The sequence below is a fragment of the Lissotriton helveticus genome, chromosome 6 (assembly GCF_964261635.1).
Source record: "Lissotriton helveticus chromosome 6, aLisHel1.1, whole genome shotgun sequence".
NCBI lineage: Eukaryota > Metazoa > Chordata > Amphibia > Caudata > Salamandridae > Lissotriton > Lissotriton helveticus.
The window spans coordinates 1,714,615,641-1,714,633,356 of record NC_136067.1 but is presented as its reverse complement, the minus strand read 5'-3'; positions in this window follow the sequence as shown (position 1 = coordinate 1,714,633,356).

The following is a 17,716-nucleotide window of genomic DNA, read 5'->3' as shown; positions in this document are numbered from 1 at the left end:
TACTACTTACTTACCTGCTAAATACCCAGTGCCCCTTTGCTATTCATACTACTTAACATGCTAAATAATTATATGATACTATTTTTTTTAGATACAACGACTACTGAATATTCTACTCAAAATAACTGTGAACAAAGCATAGGAATACAGATTCTAATAACTATGTAAGTAATTTCACATTGTTTCATTATGTGCACATAAATCTAAACACACAGAAATAATGACTTTTGCCCCACATATTCCTTTTTTTCTGTAGATTCTACTACTGAAAACTGCACTACTAATGAACTAAGGACATCAGTACTATTTCTCCAATACATTTAACTAAGTAAGTATTATGCAACTGAAATAAATGTGGAAAAACAATACAAACATTTAGAACTGTTCTAATTATTTTCTATTATATATTGTTTATTTACAGAGCAAACACAACGAATAGATATACAGACATAAAACAGAACTCCACATTCTGAATAATAAAGATACTAATCACAAAGTAAGTATATTAAAGAACATAATTACCAGATAATCTATTAAAAAACATACCAACATGGTGATTATTCTAACACATATGTTCCTTTTTTATTTAAGATAACACTACAAACTACTCTCCAGAAGCTGAAGAAACAACTATACTGGCAAAGACCAACCTAAAAAAATATGTAAGTATCTTCACAATGTGAATCATTAAGATACACTTTTGTAGTAGAAATGAGCTCTAACATTGCAAATGTACCGAAACATTAATTAATAATATACTACTTTCATGTTTTTCATAACAGCTACAACAACATCACAAACAATTATCCCCAACAAAAGAAGCAAGCAACTCCTAATTTTCTGTAAATTCTAAAACACGTAAGTATAAACATTCCTACTTATCACTAACATAGATTATTTATCACATTTAATTTGACATTAACTATTATATATATATTTTATAGATATACAAAGTACAAAATGACCGAAGGAGCCGAATTTGTAACCAGCCAGAAAGGAAAACTATTACTATGCTACATGGGTTACACTTATACACAAGAAAAGCAATATGGCATGAAAGTTAATTGGAAATGTTGTAAATATTATTCTAACAAGTGCTATGGCAGAGCAACAACTAGAGAAGCTACAGTACTGTATACTAGGGAACACAATCATCCACCTAATGTTACTGAAATAGAAGTTAGAACAGCTTTGGAAAATATAAAAGAAGCTAGTACAGGTTCCCAAAAGCAAACAAATTTCATTTTAAAAGAAGCCATTCCTAAAATCCCAAAAACTGCCACAACTCAAATGCCAAATATCCTCTCCTTAAAAAGAACTATAGCACGAACTAAAAAAGCTACTACTGCTACAACACCATCTCCCAGAACATATCAGGATATAAATTTAACTGCTAACCAAATAATAACTTTAAATAAACAACCATTTATAGTTTACGACAACGAAAACAATGACAAAAGGCTTATAATTTTTGGTACCAATATGAATTTAGTTAAACTGCAGCAAAGCCAACATTGGATGATGGATGGAACATTTAACATCTGTCCCAAACCATTTTTCCAATTATACACAATACATGGCCTCTACCACAACTGCAACATACCTTTGCTATATGCACTATTACCAAACAAAAATAATTCCACATATATGGAATTAATAAATATAATTAAACAAAAAACTAATGATTTTTCTCCTGAAAAAATCATTCTTGATTTTGAGCAAGCAATGCTCTCAACTATCCTAAAAATCCACCCCCATACCTGCATTCAAGGCTGCTATTATCATTTAAACCAGTGTTTATGGAGACACCTTCAAAAAACTACCCTAAGTGTCGAATATGCTACAAACTCATCTTTTTCTTTCCAAATTAAAAAACTCATTGCACTTGCTTATGTCCCTGAAACAGACGTAGCTGAACACTACAACATTCTTATAGACAGCCCCTTCTACAAACAAAATGAAGCTAAATTAAGTCCATTTCTCGACTACTTTGAAGACACCTGGGTAGGCAGACTCCACAGATCTGGCCACAGACGAAATCCCAAATTCCTCATACCCTGGTGGAACGTTTACAGAAGTACCCTTAACGGAGAATCAAAAACTAACAATGCAGTGGAAGGTTGGCCCAATGCATTTGTACAATCAACTGGCAGAACCAAACAAACTCTAGAACATTTCATTAAATGCCTACAGAAAGAACAGAGCTATCAGGAATTTAGAATGGACCAATCTGTAACTGAACTTGTCCCTAAAACATCAAAGCAAAATAAACAAATGCACAAGTACCTGGAAGAACAAGTTAAACTTTACCCTAGTACAAAAGGCATAGAATACCTAAACATCATTGCCAAAACACTACTCTAATTAATTCCCAAAATGTTATAAAACACTAAAAGTATCACCTAAGTATGCAAAAATATGTAACGTGAGCTTCTAAAGTATTTAATGTATGCAATATATAGAGATAATATTATAATATATGCACACATTAAAACTAAATAACAAGTAAAAAACAATTCCATAATAAAAATAACATTACCCACCCACACAAAATAAGAAAGCAAGGACTTACCAATCATGTTGTCAATCCAATAACGTCCTTCTCCACCAAAGTAATCCAGGTAGTGCAAAATTAACCCCCAAAAAAATGTAAAAATACAACTGTTCCAAAATTAAGACATCCACGTTGTCCAGAGCCATCGAATAACCATAAAAAACCCGAAAAATTGGAAAAATAGAAAGAATCGCTCCAGCAAAACCGAAAAATGTAAAGAAGTGTTTGTAAAGCAGTGTTGAATTAAACAAACAAACACTTCCTTTAAAAAAAAAACGGAACTTCCGATGTAGCGTACACCTATGACAAAAACATAGAAAACAGACATTCCCACCCACATTAATTAGCTAGTAATTAGGTACAAACATATTAAAATTGATGATTTCACTTGTAGATATACCGTAAAAGACTAAAATTCACTCTATATATAATGATTTAACTAACTAACACTACGTGTATATACCATAAGTAATTATCTGTTTTCGAAATCTAAAACATAACTCCCTCACATTCAACAACACAAAATATAAGGTCACTAATCTCAAAACATCATTAAAATACACATAAAACATATAAAATAAACCTTACCTGAAGCGACGTGAAGTGTCTCCCAACCGCGATCAGCCCTTCTTCCAAATAACCCAAAACGACCTAACCCGGTTACAAAATAAAGCACCCAAATGCAATAAAATAGTCCCAAGTATAAAATATAATATCTATACTTAACTAAATAGGCAAAAATAAACATTAAGTTTCTATTATTGTAAATAAATATTTACTTTAATCCTACAATGATTTGATTAACAAATATATAAATGAATGTAATAAATACATATTAAAAAAAGAATAATATTTATGTTAACAATGTCTAGAAATATAAGTACATTGTCACAAATTATAATAATTGAAAAATGTGTAAAAAATGTGTGAATTATATAATAAATATTTGATGTATTGAAATGAAGTGGAAAAAATACTTTTGTTATTTCTACATTTCTTTCTGAAATTACAATATGTAAAAGAGATAATAAATAATTTTCTTTTTTTTACAAAAAGGATGAAAATAATAATGCTTCTGTATAGTTGCTTATCATTGTGTTTATAAAATATGTTTATAAAACCAAATGTAATAAAAATATTTTTGTTATGAAATAACATTTTATTTGTGAAACATAAATAAAAATAATGTTTCTACAATCATGTTGAACAATATGTATCATTATCTTACTATAATGTAACAATCTTATTAGAAATTTTGCACTGTATATTAAATGTGAGTATATGTTGGACTCTAATAATTTAATTATTACTATACCAAATCCAGCGTACATTAAATTAAAACTGACCCTGAACCCAAACAATACCCCTTTACCCAAAAACTGAAAACTGACCCTGAACCCTAAAAATACCCCTTTACCCAAAAACCCAAAACTGACCCTGAACCCTAAAAATACCCCTTTACCCAAAACCAGAAAACTGACCCTGAACCCAAAAAATACCCCTTTACCCAAAAACCCAAAACTGACCCTGAACCCTAAAAATACCCCTTTACCCAAAAACTGAAAACTGACCCTGAACCCAAAAAATACCCCTTTACCCAAAAACTGAAAACTGACCCTGAACCCAAAAAATACCCCTTTACCCAAAAACTGAAAACTGACCCTGAACCCTAAAAATACCCCTTTACCCAAAAACCCAAAACTGACCCTGAACCCTAAAAATACCCCTTTACCCAAAAACTGAAAACTGACCCTGAACCCTAAAAATACCCCTTTACCCAAAAACCCAAAACTGACCCTGAACCCTAAAAATACCCCTTTACCCAAAAACTGAAAACTGACCCTGAACCCAAAAAATACCCCTTTACCCAAAAACTGAAAACTGACCCTGAACCCTAAAAATACCCCTTTACCCAAAAACCCAAAACTGACCCTGAACCCTAAAAATACCCCTTTACCCAAAAACTGAAAACTGACCCTGAACCCAAAAAATACCCCTTTACCCAAAAACTCAAAACTGACCCTGAACCCTATATATACCCCTTTACCCAAAAACTGAAAACTGACCCTGAACCCAAAAAATACCCCTTTACCCAAAAACTCAAAACTGACCCTGAACCCCCCCCCAGTCAAACCGAAAGTCATCCTCGTCCTCAACTTGAGACATTCAGGCCAGTAACATGTCTGGAAGTCGAGCGAACCATGACCAAAATGAGAAGTGGTTCACCACTTGATGCGGCTCCCATCAGATTCCTCAAAACCGTTGCCCCTGTCATCGTTCCCACGGTCACGGAGCTCATTAATAGCTCACTTACCCAGGGATCTGTCCCTGCCAGCTGGAAGAGCGCGGTGGTAAAAGCACTCCTTAAAAAACCTCAGCTCGATCCAGCAGACATGGGAAACTATCGACCAATTTCTCTCCTACCGGCAATCAGCAAGCTAGCTGAGAAACTGGTCAACAGACAATTGTCCCAGTCCTTTGAAACAAACAACATCTTACGGGAATCCCAAACTGGTTTCCGCCCGGGCCATGGCACAGATACTGCCCTCCTCGCCGTCATCGAGGAGGCAAGGCGCATACTGGATTCAGGAGGGTCAGTGGCAGTGATCCTCCTGGATCTCAGCGCAGCCTTCGACACAGTCAACCACCGTGTCCTCCTCCATCGGCTCGCGGCAGCAGGGATCACCGGGACGGCACTTAGTTGGACAGAATCCTTCCTCACCGGACGCACGTTCCAGGTATGGGACGGCATCTACCACTCAGCCACCCTCCCCCTCACAAGCGGGGTCCCGCAGGGATCTTCCCTGAGCCCGACGCTGTTTAACGCATATATGGCTCCCCTGGAAGACGTGGTGACACCATTTAACATAAAAATGGTAAGCTACGCTGACGACACTCAACTGGTCGTCTCTCTATCCCAACTAGCCGACCACCCAGAGAAACTGGCGAACTGCCTTACCCAAATACACAGCTGGATGAGTGATTCATCACTAAAATTAAATGGGTCTAAGACCGAAGTGATGCTCCTGGGAAAACAATGGGCAACCATCCCCCCAACAGTCTGGCCCGACGTATTCGGAGAAATCCCCTCCCCGAAGCGTGAAATCAAAACCCTTGGAGTATGGCTCGAACCGGAGCTCACCATGAAGACGCAAGCGGCCAAAACTGCTGGCACCTGTTTTGGGCTCATGCGCACCACCCGTAAGATCCTCCCATTACTTCCTCCTCCCTCTAGGAAACTTCTCATCCAGGGGCTAGTTTTGTCCCGTCTTGACTACAGCAATATGGTCTACCTGGGCGCCCCAGAGGCCACCCTGACTAGACTACAGCGGACACAGAACGCTGCGGCCCATCTGCTCACGAACCTTCCTTCGAGAGTGTCAGCAAAACCAGCCCTCAAGGCCTTGCACTGGCTCCCTGTTCGCCAAAGGGTGGAATTCAAAGCCATGTGTACAACACACAAACTTATCAACGGATCTGGCCCTACTATCCTCAGCAGCCTGGTCACCCCCTACAAAGCATCCATATCCCTCCGTTCAGACAGTGAGCACCTGGCCAACGTCCCCAAATTCAAAAGGACCCGCACCGGAGGCCGACGATTCTCAGTGCAAGCGGCCGTGAGATGGAATTCCCTCCCACGCACCCTCAGACTGGAAGCCATCTACCTGACCTTTCGCAAAAAACTGAAAACGCACCTATTCCCGAAATAACTGTTCCTCCTCCCTCCCTCTCCTTACAGGATAAACAATCTCCTTACAGCGCGGGGATGCCCTTGGGTCACCAGGCGCTATACAAATCGCTAAAATAAAAAAAAATAAAAAAAAAAAACCCTATATATACCCCTTTACCCAAAAACTGAAAACTGACCCTGAACCCAAAAAATACCCCTTTACCCAAAAACTGAAAACTGACCCTGAACCCTAAAAATACCCCTTTACCCCAAAACCCAAAACTGACCCAGAACCCTAAAAAGTAACCCTTTACCTACAAACTGAAAACTGACCCTGAACCCAAAAAATACCCCTTTACCCAAAAACTGAAAACTGACCCTGAACTCTAACAATACTCCTTTACCCAAAAATAATTATTATTATGTAATTACAAATTAATTATTAATTAACAATAACAATAAAGTAAATATATTAGCACATTAGCTGTAAATAAATAAATTTAAATATTAATAATATTTTTTCCAAATTAATTTACAATAAGTAAAAAATATATATTTAACTAAATGAAGCTAATTAATATAATTAACTAATTAATATTAATTAATTACCAATTAATTATTATTTAAAATTATGTAAACAATTATATTAATTAATTAACTAATTATTAATAATTAATTACCAATTAATTATTATTTAAAATTATGTACAAAATTATATTAATTAATTAACTAATTAATATTAATTAATTACCAATTAATTATTATTATTTAATTACCAATTATTTATTATTTAAAATTATGTCCAAAATTATAATTAGTAATTTAATAATTAATATTCATTAATTACCAATTAATTATTATATAAAATAATGTACAAAATTATATTAATTAATTAACTAATTAATATTAATTATTTACCAATTAATGATTAATAAAAAAAATTTACAAACATATATTAATTTATTAATTATTTTTAAATTACTTCCCACCCTTATCCCCTATAAACCCAATAACCCGCTCCTAAAACTTGATATCTATTATTATTTATTAATATTAATAATTTAAATATTATTTTAAATTTTATCTTTTTTTTCATATTTTGTATTATTTTATGTATTTTTACATACATTTTAATACACTCCCCACCCTTATCCCCTATAAACCCAATTACCCGCTCCTAAAACTAGATATGTTTTTTAAAAAAAAGATTTTATTAAATATATTTTAATTTTTTAATATAGACCTTTTTATCAATTTTTTATGTACAATTATTATATTTTTTCCTATATTATTTATTTTTTCCATTACTACACGATATTTTGTATTGTCGATATTTTGTCATACGATATTATTATTATCGATATTTATACTTACTTACCTATTACGATATTTTTGTATCCGATATTTTTGCTTCCCAATATTTTTTACCTTCGATATTTTAACTTCGATATTTTGTCTTTACGATATTTTATTTTCGATATTTTGTCTGAGTACCCACGTATAGACCAGGCGCTAAGAATGGAAAGGCGGATGCTTTATCCCGTTTGAATACGGAGGAAACGGAGCACCCAGTGGACCCTCAGCCAATTATCCCAGAAGAAAAGATTGTGTGTACTATTTCTTTGGATAACTTTCAAGAGGAAGTCCGTAAAAGCTTCCCCATGGAGGAAGTGCAGAAATGGGTCATCCAAGGAGAAGAAAGAAGTTGTCAGCAACAATTGCCCTATTATAAGAAAGCGTTGTATCTCCCTACTCTGACTCTTCAGCAGAAGGCCTTACAAAGTTGCCATGATCACCCTTTGGCAGGACATAAGGGTATTTCTAAGACCTTGGATTTGGTGCAACGTTATTTCTGGTGGCCTGGGTTATCCTCTCATGTGAAAGAATATGTACAGTCTTGTGAGTTGTGTGCTCGAAGCAAACCAGTGCGACAGGCCCCTCAGGGATTGTTACAGCCGCTCCCAACCCCTACCCATCCTTGGCACACCATTTCTATGGATCTGATTGTAGATCTGCCCTTAAGCAAAGGTTTTGACACCATTCTGGTAATTGTGGACCTCTTTACTAAGATGAGTCACTTTATTCCGTTGACAGGCACATCAACGTCCCCGGAGTTGGCACGAGTGTTTGGGGAAAACATTGTGAGGATCCATGGGGTGCCAAAGGTAGTGATTTCAGATCGTGGTCCCCAATTTGTTTCCCATTTCTGGCAGGCTTATCTACAGGGATTGGGCATAGAGAGAAGACTGTCTACTAGTTATAACCCAGAATCTGATGGCCAAACAGAGCGAGTTAATCAGGAGCTCGAACAATACCTTCGATTGTTCCTTATTGACCAAGGGGGAGAATGGTCGGACAGATTGTGGATGGCTGAATTTTCTTGTAATAACGCTAGGAGTGTCTCTACTGGCTACTCTCCGTTTTACTTGAATTATGGTCGTCATCCTAATCTTTTTGTCTCTCCAGAAGAGTTGAAGGTACCAGCAGTACAAGATTTAATGACTGATTTAGTATCTCTACGTAAATCTGCTGAGCACAATTTAGTAAAAGCTAAAGTTTCCTATAAGAAATGTGCTGACAAACACCGACGATCTGCTCCATCTTATCAGGTGGGAGATCAAGTGTGGTTATCCACTAAGAATTTACACCTGAAAGGGAACAGAAAGTTTCAACCAAGGTTTGTGGGTCCGTATTCCGTGAAGGAGGTGTTGGGGCCAGTCACAGTTAAGTTAAAGTTACCAGCTAAGTTAGGCATTCATCCAACCTTTCATGTGTCCTTACTTAAAAAGATTAAAACACCAGTGAGATTGACTAAACCTCCAGACCCATTAGTTCTCCAGGGACACCCAGAATACGAAGTAAAAGATATCCTTGATTCCAAGTATAAGCGAGGACAACTCTTTTATTTGATAGACTGGAAGGGATATGGCCCGGAGGAGAGATCCTGGGAGCCAGTCACTAATATTCATGCCCCACAGTTGTTAAAAAGATTTCATGCCAGGAAACCCCTCAAGCCAGGACCGATGAATCGGTCTTTGAGAGGGGGTACTGTCAGGAACCTTAGGAAAGCCACTGTGTGTAATACTGTAAGATCAGTTGCAAGACGTCCAGTGATTAAGCCTAGTAAAGTTAGCATATGGTTCCCTTGCAGAAGTAAGAACAGCCTTCCCCAAGATGGCCACCGCAGTGGCCGTTTTCCCCCCAGTGAAGTAGCAGTCTAGGGTATTTGGGTCTTGTGCGCGTTTGTAACTGCGCACTTCAATCACGACCCTGAGCTGAGTGGAAGTGTTCTCCGCTTCTCCGCGTCAATAGTCGTGACGCGAGAGTGGCGGACTTTCTTAGGAGCGAGTCGAGTGCAGAGTTTCCTGTGTCTGTCCTCGCTCCAGTTTTAGTCAGAGACCTGAGGGGTATTCCAGCGGAGTTCGAGGCTTCGAACTCGTCTGCAGCAACTTGCCTGTTTTCCAGAAGTTTCTCGAGCAAGTAACAGGTGAGAGTTCTTGCTGTTGCTCAGCTAGAGTGTTTGAAGAAAAGGACTTTGAAGTCAGGACTTGCTAGTGAAGTAACTAGCCGAAGCTTCACATATGATTTAAAGGACTTAAAATGACTTCGTTATTCAGAGGTTGAATTCAGTCAGCTTACTCGACATTGTCACCAGTGAAAAGAGCAATTTAATGCAGTGATTGAAACTTCGTCCAGTCTGCTTTCCAGAAGGAAGAAGCTGAACTTTCGTTATATGAAAGACTGTAAAAGGTCAAGTACTAATCAGCAGCGTATTCCCCTCGCGCCCTTCTTCATTGCGCTTGCCCTATTCTTTCCTCCCCCTTTTGCCTTCCTTTTCCCTTTTTGCGCGCTTGAAGAAATTAGAGACTGCACCTGCCTTTTGCCGGATTATCTTCTACACCAGACCCCCAGCTACTACCTCTGCCAGAGAGTAACAGGTATAGAAGAGCCCATAGAAAACCTTAGAGAAGAACTAAGTGAGGAAGTAGTCATATATTCATTCTCTGTTTTTTCCCCTCTCCCATTCTCAGAACGAACTCTCCCTGCAGAGTGAAAGATTTCTAGAAGAGAAGCATTACCTTGGGAACACCTGGTAGGACCAATTTTGATTCTATATTTTAGAGCCGATATACAGTAGAGGTGAGGTCTTATGTATCCCTGTTCTGTGCATTAGGTATCCACGAGGTGCTGAGCCTGAGGAGCATCCCTTCTCACGTAAACCAAGAGGGTACCAGGTGTCGCTATTTACAAGGTGTTTCTTCTCTTTCCACTTCCCCTTTCCCCGACTTCTAGTGACATTGCTCTTGCAGCGGTGGTACTGGGGGACGGGGCATTTGGGATAAGCATCTGGACTGCTCCTGCGAAGATTCTGGAAGCCTTCTGACATAAGGTGTCAAACACTTTGGAATACTACCCGCCACACCAATTCTGGCGGCGGGGTAGCATTCCACCCTTCTAGAGGGAGAAGACATGTAGTTACTGTTAGACCCGGTTAAAGTTAAACAGAGCCCCAGCATCACAAAATGGATGCTGCTGCCACAGAAATGAGTCTGCCCTCCTGTTGCTGGACGAAACTCCAGCAGGGGAGGCCTGGACAATAGGTTTCCTGCCCTGAGAAATGCTAGCACCTCCCCAGACAGACTTTAGTGTATTGGGGCAGGGAGGGTTGCATTCAGTGAATGCTTTTCAGACACCACCTGGGACACACAAGGTGCTCCATGCATTTCCCAGTTCAAACCGGTTGCTGGGGTGCTCAGCCCCAGCTCTAGCATGAAACTGGACAAAGGGGAAGGGGTGTAACCACCCCCTCCCCAGGTCTACCAATAGGAGGGACCTTAGAAGTTAGTCCAACCCCTAAACTTGCTATAAGTATAGAACCCCAGTCCCTAGGACTTTAGAATACCCTGGAAGAAACTCTGCAACATATATCTTGGACCTTCGACATTCCATATCGACTGGAAGACGGAAGAAATCTCCCTTGTTGTCAAGGAGTGACCACCCTGTTCAAACAGGCACCAACAGCATCTTTGCCGGTCTGCATTTTCGAGGCTCCTGCTGGATTCCGAAGAATCTGCGACACAGGACATGGACTTCCAGACATCTCTGACGGTGACCTGCGCTCCCAGCAAAGCTGAGACCTGTGGCAGGATAACTTTATTAACTTTAATAAAGTATCCCAATGCTTTCCTATCAAACAGATAACCCTATTACCGTGAAAATAGTATTCAGGCTTTGCCACTGTAAGTACATTAAACTTTTACATGCCCTTCTTTTAAATACAATGCATCATACCATATAGACACTAAAGGCATTCCTAGAGGTGGCTTAATAATATTCAAAAGGAGGGTTTAGGCTTCTCCAAAGGGTTATTTTAACAGGTTGAATTAGCAGTTTAAACCTGCACAGCCAGGCTGCTGGTGACAGGCCTGCAATCATGTTCTACATTGTCACTTTAATGGTGGCACAATATGTGCTGCAGTCAACTGGTCTTGGGTTGCCTGTGCTCTGGTTCATGGGGGACCTGACTTGGCAGTTCAGGCTGGGCTATTCCAATGGAATCAGGGTCAAAACTGATTTTCATATTGCTGGGCTAAACCAGAAGTGGAATGATGGGTGAAAAACAATGGACTGGGAGGTGGCCCCAAGCGATCGCCAGTGGCTGAGATTAATTCATGCATTCCATTCTTCACCTTGGTGTTGTTGCAGTTGATGTCCTAAGGGCGACGAGTATAGCCAGACTTGGGCCCTGTGCTCATTGTGCCACTGGAACCAAACTACACCCAATTGGAGAGACTCATTCAGGGGATAAATCCGTTTTGGGTTGCTTGTGTTCCGGTTTAAGTAGGATCGGGCATTTCAGGCTGCCCTGTTACCATTGGAGCTGGAGCAAGACTGATTTGCATATGACTGGGTCAATACTGAGGTGGCATTGTGGGCAAAAAATGACAGACTGGGATGCGGCCTCAGTGATCACCAGTGGCTGATATTAATTCAAGCATTCCATACATCATCTAGCTGTTTCAGTTGATGCCCTATGTGCGACGGGTATGCCAGGCATGAGTCCCGTGCTCACTGTGCCACTGGAACCAAGGTACACCCAACTACACAGCCCAAATCAGGGTGAAACCGATCTTGGGTAGCTTGTGGTCTGGTTCAGGGCGGACCTGGCCTGGCAATCAGGCAGAGCTGTTCCTATTGGAGGAGGGTACAGACTATTTTGCATATGGCTGACTCCAATCTGAGGTGTCATGGAGGGTAGAAAACAATGGACTGGGATGAAGCCTTGAATGATTGCCAGTGACTGATATTAATTCAATCATTTGATCCAGCATCATGTTGTTTCAGTTGATGCACTAAGTACGACGAGTTTGCTCTGACGTGAGGCCACATGCTCACTGGGCCACTGGATTCAAGCTATGCACTCCTGCAGAGCGCCAATGAGGGCAAAACTGGTCTTTGGTTCTTGTGTTCCCATTCAGGGAGGACCAGGCTTGGCAGTACAGGGTGGACTGTTCCCATTGGAGGATGATAAAGACTGATTTGCACATGGCTGGGTCCAAACTGAGGTGGCATGGTGGTCAAACAACGATGGACTGGGATTCAGCCTTAGCGATTACCAGTGGCTAAGATCAATTCAAGCATTCTCTGCATCATCTTGTTGCAGTTGATGCCCTGAGTGCACCAGGTATGCCCAGATGTGAGTCCTGTGCTCACTGTGCCACTAGAACCAAGTTGCACCAGACTGAAGAGACCGGATCAGGGCAAAACCAGTTTTGGGTAGCTTGTGTTCTGGTTCAAGGAGTTTGATTACATAATGGGTCACATATGTGAACGGCCCTGTGCTAGGCTACTACCCCCTCTGTCAGTAACCCAATAAACAGATATGTAGCAGGGTAACATCTATACACATTAGTGGGGAGCCATAATCAACTAGCTACTAATTAAGTAACCCCTACACATTCACTTTGTTCGCTTTTCTTTTATTGAAGAACAATTTTCTTTTAAAATCCTCTTTCAAAAAACATTTTTACTTATTATTTCAGTACATTTTTTTTTATTATTATTTTTATTGAGTCGCAAAAACCAATCCACAGTCTAAAAGCAAATAACATAACAAATACAAAAATCATCAGATGCCACATGTAGTAACATTATTTCAGTACATTTTATCCAAAATTTCTTAAAAGTGATAACTTTTTCATCACATCTGTGACTGTATCAGAGTATCAAGAACTATTGATGGGACTTGTACTTTGTTTTAAGTGTGAAAAAATCAATTTTGGCAGTGACTGAGTTTAATTTAAGCGTTCCATCCATCAGCTTGTTATTGTAGCAATCCACTAGTGAAATTTGACCTACAGGCCCGGAGTACAATTTGTACTGTATACTAGAGACTTACTGGTAAATTAAATGTGTCAATCAGGAGTTTAGACAGTTTCAGCATGTGGGGCCTGGTTAGCAAAGTCCCAGCGCACAGAGTCAAATAAACAGTGGCATCAGTGAAAAAGAAATGGGTGTGCTTTTGCAAAAGAGAGGCATTTTTTTACAAAACGGTTAAAGTGATATTATAGTTAGCTGTTGGAATGAGGCATGACCTAACGTTCAGAAACCTAGAAACTAGTAATAACTTGGGCCATCATTATGCTCTGCTTATAATCTTCCATATTACATCACTCATGGCATGTTAAATCTTTGCACTTCTGAAAGCTGCAGGCTCTGCGCAGCAGGAGGATAGGTGCAGCGCTTGATTAAAGGTCAGGTCCTGCGGCCAATTCTTTGTGGTGCACAGCCCAAGGCCAGCAGTCGGAGGCCAGACTCTGTGGTCAACTCTCCAATGTGCATGGTCTTCTAGGGTTGGTTGGCCCGAGGCCAGGCCCTGCGCAAAACCCCCAACTGTGCACAACGAAGGCCATGTGCAACAGTGGGTGTAAGGTGCTGGTTGCCCAGGGAGTTTGAGCATATGCTCCTAAAATACACTAAAAAACAACGGTTAAAGTGACATTCTAGTCAGGTGTTAAAATTAGATAATTAACATTTTAAAAAATCAAAAAATACTGAAATTTGCCAGTTATAGTTTAGTGAAATAACCATAACTTGCACTGCTTATGACCACACATATTACATCACTCATGACATGTTAAATGACATCACTGATGATTAGTCAAGTGATATACTTATTGAAGTCGACCTCGCTGGGTACTACAGCGAGGGATTTAAAATTTTGACCAAAGGAGGGACATACCCACATTTCCCTAGGTGTCAAGGTAAACCTATCTTCCATTATGTGGCTGTTGATATTTTTGTCTGCTCTCAGGGACCGAGTTGTCTGAGTTCTGTAATGGTGGCACCAACATATTCTTCCTGTTATGACTAGCCAATCAGGATCCACTCATCTACTTTGAATGGTATCAATCAGAGCTGGACACCAACTGTTCCAATATCTCAAACTTTTTACCAGCGTTAACCTTTTTATGTTCACCCTGGGTCCATTTTTAAAGGCTGAATGTATTTACACAAAATCACAAGAACATTTTCCGAGTAAAAAAATTCTAACTTTTTGCTAAACGTGGTGTCATTCTGTTCACAGATTGGTCTGTTTCGGAGAAAAAATGTTCCTCTGAAAATTAATATAGGCAATAAAACTTTTGGGACCACTCTTTTTTTTTTTATCCCCGCTTGACAAATTGGCATGGTGCAAAACTTTCCATGAAGGAGTCGAAGTAGTTAAACCATTTTTTCTAACGTTTCGTTAAGGTTCGTCAAATCTTACCAAAATTATTAAAGAAACAAAAAATGCCTTTCCGCCGAAAGCCCCCGTGTAAAAATATATATATATATATATATTTATGTGTGTGTGTGGGTGCGTGTGTGTGTGTATATATATAAAATAAATATATATATATATATATATATATATATGCATTTAAATTTAGCGTATTTCATCCGTCTTTAGTTTAATATTAGAGGTAAACCGTGCATAGTTGTTCTCAAATAGTGGACCGTGGTAGCTGTACTGGGGGCAGTTAACACCCAAACTGTTATAACTGTGTTGATATTCATAGTCCTTTCCAGTTTCCTCGTTCCTGCTTAAAGAATGCCACTAAATGCCACCACATGTCTGCAAATTGGGAACGGCGTTGCACGTAAATGGGTGATTTTTCAGACAGAGGAAAATAGAAATCTTAGCCCTGAACAGAAACAGGTGGATGTTCAGTTGCTTAAAAATCCACTGGTGGAAAATCAGCCCATTCACGGTAAGGGAAACGTACAGAAATATATAATTTTCACAAACGTGTCTGTGTGAACGCCAGGAATGTATGGACCCCCTTCTTTGAGCCGGCCCCTGGGTGCAGATGTTAGCTTTTCCCGTGTTCATGTCTGCACCTTATGGGACAGGCTCAGTGCTAGACTAGTTGCATGGGTTAACACTGATATATGACACATTTTCCTGTGTACCCATTACTTTAGGTAACACAAATATTGATAGACGTAGCACAAGTTAATTTTTGAAACATACTATTAATCTAATGAAAATAAATAATTGTAGTGACAGCCAGAGACTGCAGAAGGGAGTCCCCAGAAGAGCAGGGAGACAATGGGGCCTGCAGCTGTAACAAACTGTTATCGCAGAATAAACACAGGCCTCCCTCTGCAACTGACTTTCTAAATGGCCGACAAATGCAGATCAGTCTTTCAATATTTGCCCACTACGAGGTGTTGTCCAACCGTCAGGGAAACAGCTTTCTAATTCTGACTGAAGGTAATGGATTTGAAAACCAAATGCTATCTCCACTTCCACTAAGTGCGTAGCACTAACTAAGTGCTTCATGGAAAGCTGTCTTGCTAATTATCTGAGAGATGGTAAACATTTCCAATGTGTTAAATCACTGTAACTAAATGTTAGGCGCGTGTAATTCAGAAGACATTTATATCATTTCACACCTCAGTTTTCTCAGATAAGCAAATATTATAGAGACCGACTGTGGCTGGCGCGGGATGCTCACTCTGATAGGGATAGGAAACACACTGATTGCTTACCAGTAACCTTTATTTTAAGGCCACAGAGCTCCGAATAGCCGGCTGCAATCAGCTCCATTAGGAAGAACGTAAAACGTACATTGATTCATGATAGTTTCGCAAAAAGTGTGTGTCATAATAGATGCCATTATGATTTTGGTGTCTATGTAAACCGTGGGAATATACTTAGGTTTTACAAAAATTATTGAAAAACCGCTTTGGAATTTCTTGTTACATTTATGCACTCTTTTGAGAGTGGTTTCATAATTGTGTAATGTTTGAACAGTCGTAGATAAACTGAGCATGTTGTTGAAAAAAAAAAAAAAAAACATTCCCTAGTACCAGCCTAAGATATTCTATACCCCTGGTATAGTGACCTTGGATTGAGCAAAGGAGTCAGACTAAACAAAAGCTATGGAGTAGGCATAGCATAACCATCTGCCAAGGGTAGCACAGACGCTTTGTAGCCTTGGTGACCCAAACCCAAAGTGACCAATAGATAATCACACACACTAAAAGAAGCAGCATGGTCCAGATAAATATGATTGGCTTATCCTACATCCAATGTACGGAGAACCGCTTCATTTCAAGAATGAGTAGGAAAAAGTAAATTCAAACAATTTTTTGATGAAGATAATAATCTAAATGATTTTTTCTGGACAAAATCCTGAGTAGAGAACCAACCCCCTCAGGCTTTAGGAGGACAGAAGGAAGTGGAACACATAAATGCTTCAATTTCTCTGAGCCTGCAAGTAGACATAATAGCCACAAAAAAAGAGGACTTTTGCTAAAAGACCTTCAGGAGAACCTCTTTTTTGGGTTCAAGAGTATAAATGTCAAGAAGATGATGCCATACAGGGACTTGGCATTTAACTCGAGGACCAGTGAGCTCAAACATTCTTAGTAAGTCAAGAGTTGAACCACTCACTTGATTCAAATCATCTTCTGAAGATAGAAAGGCTTTTAAAGATTCAATTGACAATGTAGAGAAGAAACTGTAAGACCCATGATGAAGCCATCCTGTAAAAAAAAATCTATAAATCTCACAGCATTAGAGAAGAACGGTACCATGCTTTGAGAAGCACATGAGCACGAAAACGAACCCAAGTGGTGATTAAGATGGTGATATATTAGTTTCACATGAAACCTCACCCAGGTGACAAGGAAACCAGATATGTCCCTGCCTCCTGCGCAGGGAGTCATTGTCAATCTGTCACTAACATTTCTCTAGAGGTTTGTTGAGATAGGCTTGAATTTTCTGAATGCATTAATGGGCAGAAATACCTTTCCGAAAAAGGAGTTGAAGAGTCTGCCTACAACTCTGAGCTGCTGACTTGGTTATAGCTCAGCTCTTTTCGAGAGCAGATCACAAACACTTTGTCTGAAGCTTTGCCAGATGTAGGGCAGAAGCATGGGCCAACCAATCCTTCAGGTAGTGTTGGACATGAAAACCCTCCAGAAAAAGTGTTAATATT